The sequence below is a fragment of the Erinaceus europaeus genome, chromosome 8, assembly GCF_950295315.1.
Source record: "Erinaceus europaeus chromosome 8, mEriEur2.1, whole genome shotgun sequence".
NCBI classification, from domain to species: Eukaryota; Metazoa; Chordata; class Mammalia; order Eulipotyphla; family Erinaceidae; genus Erinaceus; species Erinaceus europaeus.
The window spans coordinates 115976395-115995060 of record NC_080169.1 but is presented as its reverse complement, the minus strand read 5'-3'; the positions used below and the strand labels follow the sequence as shown (position 1 = coordinate 115995060).

At 42.4% G+C, this 18666-nt stretch overlaps 2 pseudogenes; one reads left to right on the top strand and one right to left on the bottom strand.

Moving 5' to 3' along the window:
• The first annotated feature begins 3301 nt into the window (after nt 1-3301).
• Nucleotides 3302-10447, top strand: LOC103112893 (TRPM8 channel-associated factor 2-like; annotated as a pseudogene).
• A 1226-nt stretch (nt 10448-11673) lies between these two features.
• Nucleotides 11674-11760, bottom strand: LOC132539993 (small nucleolar RNA U3; annotated as a pseudogene).
• Between the last annotated feature and the right edge of the window lie 6906 nt (nt 11761-18666).

Genomic DNA, 18666 nt, shown 5'->3' with positions numbered 1-18666 from the left:
CTATAACAACAATAACAACTACAACAAGGACAACAAAATGTAAAAAGGTGGCCTCCAGGAGCAGTGGATTTATAGTGCAGGCACTTAGCCCCAGTGATAACCCTGGAAGCAAAAAAAAAAAAAAAAAAAAAAGATTTCAAATATATAATTTTACGGAAAAATAATTCATCTTACAAAATAAATTATTTCAGGGCTGGGTGGTGGTGCACCTGGTTGAGTGCACATGTTACAATGTACAAGGTCCCAGGTTCAAGCCCCTGGTCCATACCTGCAGGGGGAAAGCTTTACAAGTGGTGAGGTAGTGCTGCAGGTGTCTCTCTTTCTCTCTAGTTCTCTATCTCCCCTGACTCTCTTGATTTCTGGCTGTCTCTAACTAATAAATGAGTTAAATGAAGACAATAAAAATAAAATGAAATAAAAAGAATGACACAATTCTAATTTAACAGTAAAAGAAAGAAAGAATTTCATAACATATTAAAATAAGTATTGGGAAGGGATGGGATATGGAGATTATGGGAATTGTGCGGAATTGTACCCCTCTTATTCTATGGTTCTGTTAATGTCTCCTTTCTTAAATAAAAAATAATAAGTATCAAGGGCTTAACTTGTATGCACGAGGCATGTGTTTGATCCTAGGACAACATATAACAATGCTGCTCTGATAGATCTCTGTTTCTTAATAAATAAAAGAAAAAAATAAATAAAATGTCAGAAATTGGTCCCTGCTTACATCTCACTCTTAAAGATGAAATGCTTCCTGAAAATACTGAAAGTAATCTTTGGCGTTTTCAAAATGGAGACACAGTGATATAGCATTTTGCATATCCACTGTACTATCTCCTCAACAAAAGGGTATTTTTATTTGCTCATGAGAAAAGAATAAAAGGAATGACCATTTACCTGGGCTATTGCACTGAAAGTGATAAACTCTCCTGGATTTCTTTATTTAAAAAAAATTTATTATCTTTATTCATTGGATAGAGACATCCAGAAATCAAGAGGGTGATAGAGAGGGAGAGAGACAGAGAGACACCTGCAGCACTGCTTCACCACTCACAAAGCTTTCCTCCTGCAGGTGGGGACCAGGAGCTTGAACTGGGTTCTTGCACACTGTAATAAGTGCACTCAACCAGGTGTGCCATCACCTAGTCCCTCTAGCTGGATTTCTAAAAGAAAAAAAAATTTAAACATCATCTATTTTAGTTCAGAAAAAAAATCAGTTTTTTTTTTTCAATGAAATACAAAAAACGCAGGGGGAGAGAACTGGACCATGAGGAAGAGATGCTATCAATTTTATAGCCAGGATAGATTAGGGATTCATGAAAGAAGTGACAGTGGTAATCACCACCAACATCCTCTAGCCAAAAAATAAATTATATATATATATATATATATATATATATATATATATATATATGATTATGAAAGAAAAGTCACTTTATATTTTTGTGTTAAAATACAAAGTCTGCTAGTGGTAGGAAATATTACTTTAAGGTAACTTTTTTTCAGATTTCATTTTTTATTTATAGAGATAGGAGAGAAAGGGAGAGAGAGATCAGATACATAAGCTCCCAGGGACCTGAACTCTGTACCTGATGCTTGAGAGACCAACTTTGACCACAATTTGAAGTGATCTTTTTTTTTTTTATGGTTATAGCATATATTATTCTAAAGAAATAACTAGAAAATTAAAAAAGATGCAACTATGTGTATAGCTGTTCATCATGTTTCATCCAAGAAAGTTGGTAGCAAACTTAATATCCAGCAACAAAGAGGAGAGATTTAACTGAAAAAGAAAGGGGATATAACTCTTTCTGCTCTTTTTTCCATACACATAATTTTTTATTTGTGATTAATCATAATTTAATTTAATAATTTAATTTAATCATAATTTAATAGTATAAGATAACAGTGATTCCTATGAAGAGACAGGTGTGAGATTATGTTTTAATAGCAGACACATCTGATGACTTCATACACATTATGATAGCTGACAGGTGTGAACAGTGGCAGCCTCACTGGGGGAACATTAGGAAGAAAATGATAACGGAGCCCCACCCACTCTGAAATCACCATTAACTCACCACCCTAAAGTAAAAATAGTGTCTTCAGGCCAGAATTCAGTAGTTACAAATGTCCTCATTTAAGTCCTGACCCACTACCCCTCAGGACTCTCCTAAAGACAGAAGGACTCCACCAACCAAGAGGCTGGACTAGGGAAATGACTTTGAGCTGTCTGCCCATAGGCAGCCTCTGGGAGGTGGCCCCAGGGTGAGTCCTCCCACCCTTCCAACCCCAGACCTTCCCACCAGATCCTGCATGGCCCCTCAGGCCCTCAGCTTCTCTATAAAAACCCCTGACTGAGACTTCAGAGCCAGCACCAGGGACCCTGACAGCCTAAATGTGAGTTTTCCATTTGGAGTTCATGGTGTGGCATGGCTTGGTGTATTTGCTGTGGTGTGTTGTGTTGTGTTGTGTGTTTTTGGGGAGTGCATAGACCCAGACATATAGATGTGATGCATTGCTTACTACAACCCCAATGACACTCTTCATCCCCAGGCTTCACTGTCCAGGGTATTTTTCCTTTTCTTTCCTCAGTCTGGCAGAAGGGGCAATTTGCATCAAACCCATTTTTCTTACTCTTCTTTGAACTTGTCAGGCAGGAATCTGAGCACAGTGCTGACAAGCACCCAGAAGCAGGGGGCTCAGGTGCACGAAGCTGTGGTCTGCTTCCCAAGGAAGTGAGACTCAGCTCCTGGACAAGGGGCTGTTTCTAGGTCAGTAGTGGTGAGTGTCCTCCTCAGAACTGCTGGACAGTGTCTCAACATGAGGTTTTCTGATCCAGAGGCCCAGTGCTGAGCTCTGTCACCAAGAGGCCCATTGGAATTGGTTCTTTTGTGAGGGTCCATTGCCTGAGGGGAGAGCAGATGGAAAGAGGCATGTTCAAAGTAAAATGACATGAAATTTGGGTAGAAATACAGTGTTTGCTCTGGAATACAAAGCCTATTACAAAATTCTTTATTTTTATGGATGAGGGAGAGAGAGAGAGAAAGAGAGAGAGAGATCCAAGTGAGACAGAAAGGGATAATGACAGAAGACAGGAAGGGGGCCCAGGCAGAAGATCAAGTTCTCTGTGGTTCCCATGTCATCAGGAGACACCATGCTCCAGATGTTCCAATGAGTCAAGCAGATAGATGCAGAAGTGGCCATACACCCAGCTGTTCAGAGGACAAGATATTTGATAACTGTCAGATATCTGATAACTGTCAGAGAGACCATGCTAGGAGCTGAGTGGGTGACCATGGTCACAACCCAAGAGCCTCTAAGAGATAGTGGGGCTCTTAGAAGATCCTCAGGTACTGCCCAATGTGGGAACCTTGCTTGAGGAGCCCCAGTTTCCTCTGCAGGAGCTTCTCTTCTCCTTCTCTCTTATCCCAGCCCTCTTGGCACAGCTACTCTGCTCCTAAGAAACTTGCCCTGTAACAGCCTGCAACACCCACTCTCTATCTTTCCCTTCACTGACCTGGATGACTGCGAGGCTAGCATGAGGATGTTTCTTCCCGGGCACATGCTCTCTGGGTTGGAGAGAACTCGACCATTGGCAACCTGGGCTGCTGCTTACTCAGCGATGCCGGAGAGAGACCAGGAACTCATGGCAGAGTGGGAACACAATTATTTATAGATGTGGGTACACCCCAGAGTCAGGTGTGAGCACTGTGGGTTAGGCCACATGGCATCAAACCATAATGACTGCCTCCCGCTCTTCACGCCAGCCCTTCTCCAGGTTGGGAGGCAGGAGAGAAAAGAGAAGAGAGCTAGGAAGGGAGAGAAGCCAGAAACAGAAGTGGCTTTATAGGGTAAAACCGGAAGTGGCAAGTCAGGAATGGAGATGGCTAGGAAAGGGGATGGAGAGAGGCAAAAGGCATGCTGGGAAGGTGGAGGCATCATTAGCAACCGTTGTGATGGTATTAACTGGCATGAATTAGCAATACCCTGAGGGGATAAAGGGGTGGGGATCTTTCAGGCAAAACAATGATTATGTAAATAGACCATAGTATCAACAGTGGAGGATGGAGCAGGGCAGCTGCCCGACAGATGACTATCATCCACTCTTGGGTGCAGGGATTGCAGGAACCAGAGGAAGCAGGGACAAAAGCACCACTAAATTCTGGTGCAGGGAATTGTGTGGAGTTGTACCCCTCTGGTTCTGTGGTTTCTGTCAGCGTTTCCTTTCTATATAAAAAAAAAAAAATTCTGGTGCTAGTGGCCAGACCTAGCAGATCAGGCAAGCAAGTCCTGTGCTCCAGTGCTGAGCGACTTCCACTGTCCTGGGCATTTTAATCACTCACTTCACATGGCCTTCACAGCAAGCACTAATTGCTGCATTTCATGAACTAACCTTAAGTCCGTTAACTAATCACTTGACTTATTGCCCTTTCAGAATATCAGGTCCTTAAACTATATTATAAAGCTATCATCATCAAAACAGCATGGTACTGGAACAAAAATAGGCACACAGACCAGTGGAACAGAATTGAAAGCCCAGAAATAAATCCCCACACCTATGGACATCTAATCTTTGATAAGGGGGCCCAAAGGATTAAATGGAAAAAGGAGGCTCTCTTTAATAAATGGTGCTAGGAAAACTGGGTTGTAACATGCAGAAGAATGAAATTGAACCACTTTATCTCACCAGAAACAAAAATCAACTCCAAATGGATCAAAGACCTAGATGTTAGACCAGAAACAATCAAATACTTAGAGGAAAACATTGGTAAAACAGTTTCCCACCTACACCTCAAGGACATCTTTGATGAATCAAACCCAATTGCAAGGAAGACTAAAGCAGAAACAAACCAATGGGACTACATCAAATTGAAAAGCTTCTGTACATCCAAAGAAACTATTAAACAAACAAAGAGACCCCTCACAGAATGGGAGAAGATCTTCACACGCCATACATCAGACAAGAAACTAATCACCAAAATATACAAAGAGCTCAGCAAACTTAGCAACAGAAAAGCAAATGACCCCATCCAAAAATGGGCAGAGCATATGAACAAAACATTCACCTCAGAGGAGATCCAAAAGGCTAACAAACATATGAAAAACTGCTCTAGGTCACTGATTGTCAGAGAAATGCAAATTAAGACAACACTAAGATACAACCTCACTTCTGTAAGAATGGCATACATCAAAAAGGACAGAAGCAACAAACGCCGGAGAGGTTGTGGGGACAGAGGAACCCTTTTACACTGCTGGTGGGAATGTAAATTGGTCCAGCCTCTGTGGAGAGCAGTCTGGAAAACTCTCAGAAGGCTAGACATGGACCTTCCATATGATCCAGTGATTCCTCTCCTGAGGTTATACCCCAAGGACTCCATAACACCCAACCAAAAAGAGGTGTGTACTCCTATGTTCATAGCAGCACAATTCATAATAGCTAAAACCTGGAAGCAACCCAGGTACCCAACAACAGATGAGTGGCTGAGAAAGCTGTGGTATATATACACAATGGAATACTATGCAGCTATCAAGAACAATGAACCCACCTTCTCTGACTCATCTTGGACAGAGCTAGAAGGAATTATGTTAAGTGAGCTAAGTCAGAAAGATAAAGATGAGTATGGGATGATCCCACTCATCAACAGAAGTTGAGGAAGAAGATCTGAAAGGGAAACTAAAAGCAGGACCTGACCAAATTGTAAGTAGGGCACCAAAGTAAAAACCCTGTGGTGAGGAGTAGACATGCAGCTTCCTGGGACAGTGGGGAGTGGGAGTGGGTGGGAGGCATGGGTCACAGTCCTTTGGTGGTGGGAATGGTGTTTATGCACACTCCTAGTAAAATGTAGTCATATAAATCACTAGTTAATTAATACGAGAGGGGGAAAATTAATTGTATGTCTCAAAGTTTTTCAAAACACAATCTGAATCTTTTTAATATATAGGCTGTGTATTTGATAGGCGGACTCTCTCAAAAGCCTAGAACAAGTAGATCAGAAGCAACCAATAGCACAGCTATATACAAGATACTGGGTACTATACAGCAAACCCTAACAAAAGGACTTTTCAAAGTTAACCCAATTACCAAACAATGTGATGATAACATTAACTATCGATTGTCTTTTGGAACCCTAAGACAGCAGGAACCTCACATCTCCACTATAGAGCCTCTACTTCCCCCAGTCCTGGAACCCTTGGATAAGGCCCACTTTCCCGTATGCCTCTCCCTATCCATATCAAATAATATTGCATCTACCGATCACAACCTAACCAACACAACGATTGCCACCTCAACATGCTTCACTTCAGACTGTGTCCGGAGACTTCATGTGTGGAATGACAACCCTTCAACTTCATTACTCGGGTGAGATCTTTCCTTTTATAGTATACTCTAATTTCATCTCAAGTGGTTCACTTTCTAACAAAGTCCCAAAACGTAGATATACACCAGTTTCTGTGAGAGAGAGCATATGTTCACACGTATCCGTAAACTACTGCAAAATATATACCTGAAAGCAGAAGTGCACTAGAGTTTGCAGTGAGTACCCCCCTAACATTTCCTCTCCACTACTCCAAGCTTTGGGTCCATGATTGCTCAACAATTTGTTTGGCTTCCTATGTTAACTCTCTTTTCAGTCACCAGGTTCCAGATGTCATCAGGATGCCGGCCAGGCTTCCCTAGACTGAAAACCCCACCAATGTGTCCTGGAGCTCCACGTCCCCAGAGACCCACCCTACTAGGGAAAGAGAGAGGCAGACTGGGAGTATGGACCGACCAGTCAGCGCCCATGTTCAGCGGGGAAGCAATTACAGAAGCCAGACCTTCTACCTTTTGCAACCCACAATGACCCTGGGTGCATGCTCCCAGAGGGATAGAGAATGGGAAAGCTATCAGGGGAGGGGGTGGGAAATTGAGATTGGGTGGTGGGAATTGTATGGAATTGTACCCCTCCTACCCTATGGTTTTGTTAATTAATCCTTTCTTAAATTAAAAAAAAAAAGAAGAATATCAGGTCCATACAATTGCCTATCTGTCACAGCCCAGTGAGTGGCCCACAGGAGAACCAGGTGAGTGGTCTTCCTGGGAAAGCTTTGAGCTGTCTGTGTCCTCACTCCCTTCTCCTCTGTCCTCACCACAGCAGCTGAACCAAACATCGCCACCAAGCCCACCAATGCTTTCCAGGTCCTCAAGACTGGGGTGACCAGCTGGAACTTCCCAGAGGGCCTGGTCCCCTGTGAGTTGGTCCTGACTGGAGAGGCCGTTTTTCCAGTGATGGTGAATGAGCAGGGGCAGGTGCTCCTTGCTGCCTCCTCCTATGGTTGAGGCTGCATGGTTGTCATGTCCCATGAGGTTTACCTGCTGGATGCTGGCTTGACCCCCTTCCTCCTCAATGCAGTGCGCTGGCTGCAGCCCTCCATTGGGGCCCCTGTGGGTGTGCACACTTCCCTGAAAAACCTGGTAACTGTCCTGCAGGGCAGTGGGGTGCAGGCAGAGCTCCAGCCAGTACCCGGGGACCCCTCAGGGCTGTACTGCCTCAGCGCCTATGTTGACCCCATACCTGCAGGGCTGATCCAGTTTGTGAAGGGAGGTGGGGGGCTACTCAATGGGAGCTAATCCTGGTACTGGGCCAGTCAGCATGGGAGAGACCAGCTGCTGACCAGCTTCCCAGGCAACCAGGCGACCTCTGTGGCTGGAGTGTACTTCACAGACACCTATGGGGATGCAAGGCAGCTGAAGGTCTCCAAAGATGTGCCTGAGACCCCACTTCAAGTCAGGTGAGTGATGTTTCACATTGAGGACTTCTTTGCATGATGACAGCAGACTGGATCCTCTCTATGCTGACTTCTTTATTTGAGAGACAGGGTGCCTGAACAATAATCTACAAAGCATAACATATATTTTATCATGTGACAAGGCCTGGGATCAAACCCAACCTGTTGGTATGCTTTTAATTCTGCTTCTAAAACCCCTTCTGTTTCATTGGTTTAATCCCCCCTGCTTAACACCGTATTCTATTTACATAACCACTGTTAACTAAGCACCACCCTGCCTCCAGGGCATTGGTTTAATCCCCACTGGTTCATGATGTCTTTTTGCTCTGCCCCCTCTCTTTGTCACACCCTGATTTTAACCAATCTCTTTTTGCTCCACCCTCTCTACGTCACATCCTGTTTCCACCCTACTTGGTGAGTATATATGTAAGGACAACATCCCTCTGGAGACATTGAGAATTAAACCTGAGATAACTGAAATGCATGGAAGCCCAGGAGGAACTGGGTCTTCACTGGTGTCTACTACATCGTTCAAATCCATAGTTTGACCAACAGGCAAGCTGTTCTCTTGCAGTATTCTACCTTGATGACTGCCAGGGGGCATGGAGGATGTGTTTGTCAAGATTCTACCTGTCAAGAAATCTTCACCAGTGAAAAGCCACCTGCCAAATTTTGTGAACAAATGTCACGTTCCAGGCCCTATTGAAAAGATAAATTCCTACTGCCTTGGTCCTCCTCCACCACTGCCTCACTATTAAATTTTAAATCTCTGCTATAGCATATAAATTCCATAACTTTAACATTCATAATGTACATCTGAACATATATCCATGATGTGTATCTGTGCATATTAATTCATCACAAAGATCTTGAACAATTATTGGTTGTCATATATTGTATTTGTCAGCTTTTATTTTGTAAATTTCACTTTTATTGAATGCTCCATAAAACAGTCAAGCAAATGGCACCTTTGAGAGAGGATTGCCTTAGGAAGATCTGCCATCTGTCTGACCAAGAAGAGAGATGGAATCAGATCCTAAGCAGTCAGTAAAAGCAAAGTCTCCTCAGTGATTCACTCAGCACGTAAGTACAAACCTTCCTTACCCCATGATGTTTCTTCAAGGCCAATGTTTCCTATTGAAAGACACCCATCATTAGCTGAGAAATCATGAGACTCTTGTCTGAAGATTTCAGAAGTGATAGGGTCCAGGAGGTAGCTGTCTGGCCATTGTTGCAACTGTCCTATCCTGGGATATGCAAACACCATGCATGTATAGGCTAAGAGGAGCACTGGCAATTAGAGGGGGAAAATTTTTTTCAAGCATAAACATATTTCTTTTAATATGCAGTTCAGTTTGAACAAAAATGCATTCAGCAAATGCACCATAACAGGAAACTGTGTGCATGCAATAATATTTATTTCAGTGAGTAACATCTTGTCATTTGTCAACACATTTGTCTTTTATATCCTCCTGCAGCTAAGTTTGCTTAGAAAAGACCTATAATACATATAAAGGAGGACATTTATCAGTCATGAAAAGGACAAAGCAATCTGGGATATAGTTCAGCTGGCAGAGCCCTGAGCCTGCATGTCTGAGGCTCTAGGTTCCTTCCCTAGAATCATCTATGCATGTCTGCTCCTGCTTTATTTCTCATATGGAACTCATTTGAAATGCATATAAGTTTTTTTCACTGAAAAACCTGCTAAGCTTGGCTTTGATGAAATAAGAGGTGCTTTCTGTTAAAATCCTAAGTACTCTTGGGAAGGATGAACAGTTGGACAGACATCTGTGTCCACACTAGAGCTGGCCACTCAGTGAGCTCTTTTTACAGTGATCTGCTTGCTGATTGTGACTTTTTTGTCCCCTGTGTTGCTATGCAGATTTGGACATGATTTCAAGAAGACCAGCATCATCTCCTGGAGGGAATCTCAGAGCTGGACATCAGGACATATGGTGTTCCTTCCTACCTGCTGGTGCATGGCCCCCTGGCCTTCCCTCTGGGCTTTGATGTCTCCCTGGGCTGCTTCCTGGCAGCTGCCCACTATGGCCGAGGAAGGGTGGTTGTGGCAGCCCATGAGAACCTGCTCAATTCTCCCAAGATGGGGCCCTTTGTGCTCAATGCTGTGCGTTGGTTGGCCAGAGGTTGGGAAGGCAAGATTGGGGTGAGCAAAGATCTCCAAGGGCTGCACACCCTGCTGTCTGGCCATGCACTGCTCTGCAGCCTGCAGCCCCAGCTCACCCCTGAGGTGCTCGTATAATTCTGCACTGCTTACTATGACAGTGGGGTCCAGAAGCTGCAGGAGTTTGTGGCTGAGGGGGGATGCTTGCTGATTGGGGGCCAGTCCTGGTCTTGGGAATCCCAGAACTCCTGGGGATTTGCTATGGCTGACTACCCTGGAAACAAGATCCTCAACTTTCTTGGTCTGAGCATCCTTCCTCACTGTCTGCAGCCAGGCTGTTTCCCTGTCCCCTGCCCAAAGAAACTCAGGTCCCACTTCCGCCAGGACTTGTCTCATTTCCACGCTCTGCTGCTCCAAGGAAATGAAGACCTCGAAAAGGACTGGTTGGCTAAACTAAAGGTGGAGTGTTCAAATTACCTGCAGATTCCTGAAAAGGGGATTCCTTTTTATGAATCCCTGTACAGCCTGGTAAAAAGGGTGCTGTTTTAAGGTGTGCAACCTAGGTGTGAGCCAGCCAGAACTCTGTCTGTTTTGAGACATCGAATATGTCCAGTAAGAATGCTGGTGGGGATCTTGTCATGTCTCGCCTTTCTTGTCATGTCTCGCCATATCTCAAGTGTGCTAACTGCTACTTTAATGGATAAGGTTTTTCTCTGTGGCTTAAAATGATAAATATTGCTTTTTCCCAGGCTGATTAAAAAGTCCCAGAATTAGCACACAACCCCATTACCCCAGATTTTAGAGAGAGCTTATTTGCAAGTGAAAAGATTAGCTGCTAGCTGCTTGCCAGTCTAAATCAGAATACCAGTAAACAAGGTGTCACACCTAGTGTGGCATCAGCTCCTCCTCAAGCCAGACAATTTCTCTCTATGTACCGAACAGAACCCAGTTTGAGTTGGAAAGTATATAACCTATGATTTCCTGCATTGCAGGAAGTAGCTGATCTCCTCTTGGTCAGCTTGTCTCCCATGACTACTTCTTGTTTATTCCAATAAATGCTCTATAACGTTTGCTCTGTGTTCTCTTGTGTTCAGAGATCCCCTGCACATTACTGGTCTGAAGACAGAAAATATGTCTTCAGGTTTCATTTGAGGACTAAAAGGGAAAAGCATCAGAGCCTTGTGGGATTGGTTGGGTGATGTCCCAAGTGGGGACCGGGGTGGAGTTCTGATTTCTATCATTTTCTCCCTCAAACATTCAGACCTCCACCACTGCATGCACAGTCGCACTCCATGAAAACATCATCTTTACTGCATATAGTTGCAAAAGAATCCTGTTGGAGAAAGTGTACAACTTTTCACACTAGTCTACTCCTACTCCCCTTGTTTCTTTAATGTGGGGAGTAAAAATTCCATTCCCAGCCCCTTCCCTTGAGGTTGTCTTTGTAAAAGCCTGGTAAAACTCGACCTTTCAAAAGATATAAAAGTAAAACCTCTAACATGTCTCTCAACATTAGCCTGGCCACAACACTGACTAGACCATTTCCATGCCTGAATTTGGAACACTTGATCCTGATAACCTTCCTCCCTCTCTCTCTCTCTCTCTCTCTCTATATATATATATATATATATATATATATATATATATATATTGCTATATGTATTTTACTATATATATTTATTTATTGGAGAGACAGCAGAAATTGAGAGGGAAGGGTGAAATAGAGAGGGAGAGAGACAGACACCTGTAGCATTGCCTCGCCACTTGTAAAGCTTTCCCCCTGAAGGTGGGGACTGTGGATTCAAACATGATACTTGCACATTGTAACAAACTATAGAAATGACCCCTGAAAGTATAGTCTTGATACTGCACATTGTAATGTGTGCTCAACCAGGCGCACCTCCACCGGCCCATTCCTGACATTTTATATCACAAAATCTCTTCATTCACCAAACTGGCAAATGGTCTATGTCCAAGCCATCTTTACCCTTGGATAGCTGCCCTCCCTCCTTAACCTTGTTCTTCTCATCAAATCTTGCTCACTGAAGTTTCTTTCTAAGAGCCCTCTCCTTTACCTCTCCCCATATCTCTGCACCACCTTCAGTGATTTTGATCTTGCCAGTGGCCTTCCTCCATGGTGCTAGGTGCCCTGTCTACTGCCTCCCCCTGTCCCTGCTGTCATCCTCTCCTGACTATAACTCCCTCTCCCCTGACATAGACTCCTCCATTGAAATCTAGACTCCTCCTCTGACCCTAATTCTCACTTCTCCCCTTACCCCACCTGATTCCTGAGTCTCCTCTAGCCCCTGCCTCCCCCTAAGACAATGCTTCCTTAGGAGAGGTGGCTGGAGTTGAGGGCCCAGTCTGAGTTCATGTTCCTTTTTCCTTGTCTGGCATGTTCCAAGTTTAAGATAGACTCTACGTTCTCCATTAAATATCTTGGGCCCTCGTGTGTGTGTGTGTGTGTGTGTGTGTGTGTACACATGTATAAATGGTATCATTGTGGAACTGAATGTTTTTTTTCTTTTCTTTTAAAAATATTTTATTTGTTTATACATGAGAAATGATAGGAGGAGATAAAGAATCAGACATCACTCTGGTAGATGTGCTGCTGAAGACTGAACTTAGGACCACATGCTTGAGCATCCAATGCCTTATCCACTGTGCCACCTCCCAGACCACTCCTTTTTCTTCTTCTGTGGCATCTGACATGACTAGGGAGACAATGCCAGAATTGAGCTGAGCTGTATGACCCAGCTGTTGTCACAGAGAATTCTTTAGTCTGGATGTGGTTCCCAGAAGTGGTTTTCTAAGAACCATAAAGGAAGCTCAGAGGAGAAGAACATGCAGTACGAAGTAGCTAGATTTCCCATCAAAATAGGGAGAATTTTATTTTATTTTATTTTATTTATTTGTAAAAAGGAAACATTGACAAAACCATACAATAGGAGAGGTAGAACTCCACACAATTCCCACCACCAGAACTCTATATCCCATCCCCTCCCTTGAGAGCTTTCCTATTCCTTATCCCTCTGGGAGTATGGACCCAGGGTCATTATGGGGTGCAGAAGGTGAAAGGTCTGGCTTCTGTAATTGCTTTCCCACTGAACATGAGCATTGACAAGCCAATCCATACTCCCAGCTACTCTCTCTCTTTCCCTACTAGGGTAGGGCTCTGGGGAAGTGGGGCTCCAGGACACATTGGTGGGGTCATCTGTCCATGGAAGTCTGGTTGGCATCATGCTAGGAACCTGATGTCTGAAAAGAGAATTAGCATATAAAGTCAAACAAGTTGTTGAGTAATTATGAACCTAAAGGCTGGAATAGTTCAGATGAAGAGTTGGGGGGTCTCCATTTTGTAAATAGCTAGTAGGCCTATTTTAGTTATATTCCAAAGGGTCCATGAATATACTAGTTTATTTGTTTATTTGTTTTGTTTTGTTTTGTTTTTCCCTCAGCCTGAAATCTGATATGCAGGTGGATTATCCAAGTTATTGTCTAGGGAGATGATGCCATGGCTGGAAAAAGGACCAGAAAGCTGGATCAGGGAAGAGAGTAGCTCCCAAATATGGGAAAGGTGTATAAATATTGATGACTATAAACCCCATCGATTTGATGTCATTTGGGGCCCATATTCAGCTTAGGAGCCTCTGTGACCTCTGCATCCCTGTAGATCTGAGCTCACATTCTGTGGTCATGAGTAGGAACATTCTAAGCTGCCCCAATTTGGGGGCCCATCTTCCTCAGGTGGAGCATAGAGTATATTGTCCATCCTCCCTTCAAAGGATGAAACATTCTCTACAGTTGTTGATCCATGTTGAGGGCAAGGTCCTATGGGATCCTACAAAGGGGTCTATTGTGTTTTTCCTGATAGAGATGACTGGTAATATTGGGGAGAGGGATTTATTCAAGGTCTAGGCCTATCATGTCTGTTTGGGAATCTCAGGACTCCCCAACTAGGGCCCTAGCTGATGAGGTAGCCTGATAGTGACTAAAGAGTCATAGTTAAAATATGTCAGTCTCTTAAGGGATTATGTTTTAAATGATCTATTTAAACAGTATATTTGTGTATTAATTAGTTAAAAGATTTATTTTGATAGAGACAGGAGAAGTCAAGAGGGAAGGGTGAGATAGAAAGGGAGATTAAAAAAAAAAAAAAAACAACCAGTACCATCTCAGCATGTTTCAATTCAAACTGTCCAGAGATTTTAGGCATGGAATGTCAACTGTTCAGCTTCATTACTCTGGTGAGACCTTTCCTAGCTCATAGGACTCCTTAACTCCACTTCAAGTGGCACACTTCTTAACAAAACCTCAAAACCTAGATAGAGACCAGAGCCCATGAGATAGGGCATATGTACATGTATCTATAAGTTAGGGGGAAATATATACCTTAAAGCAAAAGTGCACAATGCTCTACAGTGAGTCAATAAATGAAGCAAGCAAGTAGAACTAAAAAGACACCTTAAAGTACCTAATGGAACAGTTTCTACTTAGATGTAGATACTCCTCATCTACTTCCTATTACACTTACACGCCCTCAATAACTCCAAAGCTAACTGCGTCAGACAAAGTAAGGACTATAAAAGCTGAATAAGGGCAAGAGACTGGCATACTATAATAATGACTCTTTAGTCACTACCAGGTCACCCCATCACCTGGGGGCCTAGTCAGGGAGTCCTGGGGTTCTCACACAGACATGATAGGCCTAGACCTCTAACAGATCCTTCTCACCACTGTCACTGGTCATCTCTATCAGGAACAACATAATGGACCCCTTTGTGGTCCCTATAGGACCTTGCTCTTAATATCAATCCATGATGGCAGGGAATGTTCCATTCTCCGAAGGGAGGTTGGACAACATACTCTACCTACTACTCGAGGAAGATGGGTCCCTAAACTAGTGTGGCCTGGAATGTTCCTAGCCATGACCACAGAATGTGAGCTCAGACCTACAGGGATGCAGAGGTTATATAGTTATGCCACCAGTTGCTTCTGTTCTCCATGGACTAAGCTTTTAAGAGGGTCAGCATTTCAAAGACGCAGCCTATATATTAAAAAGACTCAGTCTGTGCTTTAAAAAGTTTGAGACATTCAGTCAGTTTTCCCCCTCTCATATAATAGTGATTTATATGGCTACAAATTAACACGAGTGTGCATAGATACCATTCCCACCACCAAAATACTGTGTTCCATCCCACCCCCCTTCCCCCACACCTCCCCCCCGGGTCCCATGAAGCTGAACATCCACCCTCACCCTCTACCCAGGGTTTTTACTTTAGTGCCCTACTCCAAATTTAGTCAGATCCTGCTTTGGGTTTCCCTTTCTGTTATCCTCTCTCAACTTCTTTTGATGAGTGGGATCATCCCATACTCATCTTTATCTTTCTGACTTAGCTCTCTTAAGATAATTCCTTCTAGCTCTGTGGGTCAGAGAACATGGGTTCATTGTTCTTAATAGCTGCATAGTATTCCATGGTGTATATATACCACAGCTTTCTCAGCCACTCATCTGTTGTTTGGCACCTGGGTTGCTTCCAGGTTTTAGCTATTATAAATTGTGCTGCTATGAATATAGGTATACAAATATCTTTTTGGTTGGGTGTTATGGAATCCTTGGGATTCCAGGAGAGGAATTACTGGGTGTTATGGAATCCTTGGGATCCCAGGAGAGGAATTACTGGGTCATATGGAAGGTCCATGTCTAGCCTTGTGGGAGTTCTCCAGACTGCTCTCCACAGAAGCTGGACCAATTTATATTCCCACTAGCAGTGCAGAAGGGTTCCTCTGTCCCCACAGCCTCTCCAGAATTTGTTGCTACTGTGCTTTTTGATGTATGCCATTCTTACAGGAGTGAGGTGGTATCTTAGTGTTGCCTTAATTTGCATTTCTCTGACAATCAGTCACCTAGAGCAGTCCTTTATGTAAAAGTGATTTATGTAAATAAACCAAAGCTTTGGATCAGTAAAATCCCTATATAGGCATATGGTTAAGCAGAAGCCAGGGGGAGGTGGCAACTAACCAACAGATATAGTCCCATTGGTTTGTTTCTGCTTTAGTCCTCCTTGCAGTTGAGTTTGTTTCATCAAAAATGTCCTTGAGGTTTAGGTGGGAAAGTGTTCCACCAATGTTTTCCTCTAAGTATTTGGTAGTTTCTGGTCTACCATCCATGTCCTTGATCCATTTGGAGTTGATTTGTGTTTCTGGTGAGATAAGGTGGTTCAGTTTTATTCTTCTGCATATTTCAACCCAGTTTTCCCAGTACCATTTATTGAAGAGAGTCTCCTTCTTCCATTTAATACTTTGTGACCCCTTATCAAAGATTAGATGTCCATGAGTGTGGGGGCTTAGTTCTGTTCCACTGCCCTTTGTGCCTATTTTTGTTCCAATACCAGGTTGTTTTGATGATGATGGCCTTATAATATAGTTTGGAATCTGGGAGTGTGATGCCTCCATTTCTGTTTCTTTTCCTCAAGATGGTTTTGGCAATTTTAGGTGTTTTCTGGTTCCAGATAAATGATGGTAATTTTTGTTCTATTCTCTTAAAGAAGCTTGGTGGAACTTTGATGGGTATCACATTAAATTTGTATATGGCTCTGGGGAGAATATTCATGTTGATGACATTTATTCTTACAATCAATGAGCATGGGATGTTGTTCCATTTCTTGGTATCATTTTCTATTTCCTTGAATAGTAACTCATAATTTTCAGTATACAAGTCTTTCTTTTCTTTGGGCAGGTTTATTTCTAGGTATTTTATTGATTTTGCTGCAACAGTGAACAAGAGTGATTTCTGGATGTCTTCTTCAGATTTTGTGTTTGCATAAAGAAATGCCACTGATTTTTGTACATTGATTATGTAGTCTAACATCTTGCTATATTGCCTAATAACTTCCAGTAATTTTCTGCCGGATTCTTTGGGTTTTTCTATGTATACTATCATATCATCTGCAGATAGTGAGAGCTTGACTTCTTCCTTTCCAATCTGTATTCCTTTGATTTCTTTCTCTTGCCTGATTGCTATGGCAAGAACTTCCAATACCATGTTGAAGAGTAATGGTGATAGTAGACATCCCTGTCTAGTGTCCGATCTGAGGAGGAATGCTTTCAGCTTCTGTCCATTGAGTATGATGTTGGCTGTAGGTCATATATATACATATATGACCTACATATATATGGACATACATATATATGGACCTATATATATATATGGACTCCACTATCTTGAGGAATTTCCCATCTATTCCCATTTTTTGTAGTGTTTTGAGCATGAATGGGTCTTGGATTTTGTCAAAGGCTTTCTCTATCTATTGAGATAATCATGTGGTTTTTGATTTTGCTTTTATTGATGTGGTGAATGACACTGATTGACTTACACATATTGAACCAGCCTTGCATTCCTGGGATAAATCCCACTTGGTCATGATGAACAATCTTTTTGATATACTGCTGTATCTGGTTGGCCAGGATCTTGTTTAATATTTTGGCATCTATGTTCATCAGAGATATTGGTCTGTAGTTTTCCTTTTTTGTTGTGTCCCTATTGCTTTTGGTATCAGGGTGATGTTGGCTTCATAGAAGGTGGAAGGGAGTGTTCTTGTTTCTTTGATCTTGTGGAAGAACTTTAGAAGTATGGGTACTAACTGTTTCCTGAAAGTTTTGTGGTATTCGTTTGTGAAGCCATCTGGTCCAGGACTTTGTTGTTGGCAAGATTCTTAATGACAGTTTCAATTTCTTTGTCTGTGATTGGTACATTTAGGTTTTGTAGTTCTTCTTGATTCCATTTTGGAAGGGTATATGTTTCCAGGAATTCTTCCATTTCTTCCAGATTCTCTAGCTTGGTGGCGTATAGATCTTCCTAGAAGTCTCACATGATTTTCTGGATTTCTGTGGTGTTTGTTGTGATATCTCCTCTATCATTTACAATTATATTTATTTGGGTCTTCTCCATTTTTTTAAAATTGATTCTGGCTAGGGGTTTATCAATCTTGTTTAATTTTTCAAAGAACCAACATTTGGCTTCATTGATCTTTTGTATGGTTCTCATATTTTTGATGTTGTTTAGTTCTGCTCTAATTTTAATGATTTCTGTCCTTCTGGTTGCTTTCAAGTCCCTCTGTTCTTCTTCCTCTAAGTCCTTAAGGCGTGCAGTAAGGTAGTTTATTTGAGCTTTTTCTTGTTCTCTAATATGTGATTGTATGGCTATGAGTTTCCCTCTCTATACTGTGTCCCAAATATTTTGATAACTTGTGTTTTTATTTTCATTTGTTTCCAGGAACATTTGAATTTCTTACTTGAGTGTCTCTCTGACCCAGTGGTTCTTAAGCAGTATGTTGTTGAGTTTCCAAATTTTGTGACTTTTAGTAATTTTCTGTTTGTTGTTGAATCTTAGCTTTACTCCACTGTGGTCTGAGAAGATACTTGGGATGAGTTCAATGCTCTTGAATTTGTTGATACTGTCTTTGTGGCCTAACATGTGGTCTATCTTTGAGGATGTGCTGTGTGGATTTGAAAAGAATGTGTATTCCAGTTTTTTGGAGTGAAGGACTCTGAAAGTGTCCAGGAGGTCTAGTCTGTCCATCTCTTCATTTAATTATCTTGTTTCTTTGTTGATTCTCTGGTTCATTGATCTAAGTGTGAGAGTGGGGTGTTTAAGTCTCCCACTATTATTGTATTACTATTGATGTATTTTTGTAGTTCTTTCAGTATGTGTTTGATGTATTTAGATCGGCCCTCATTGGGTGCATAGATGCTAATAATTGTTAAAT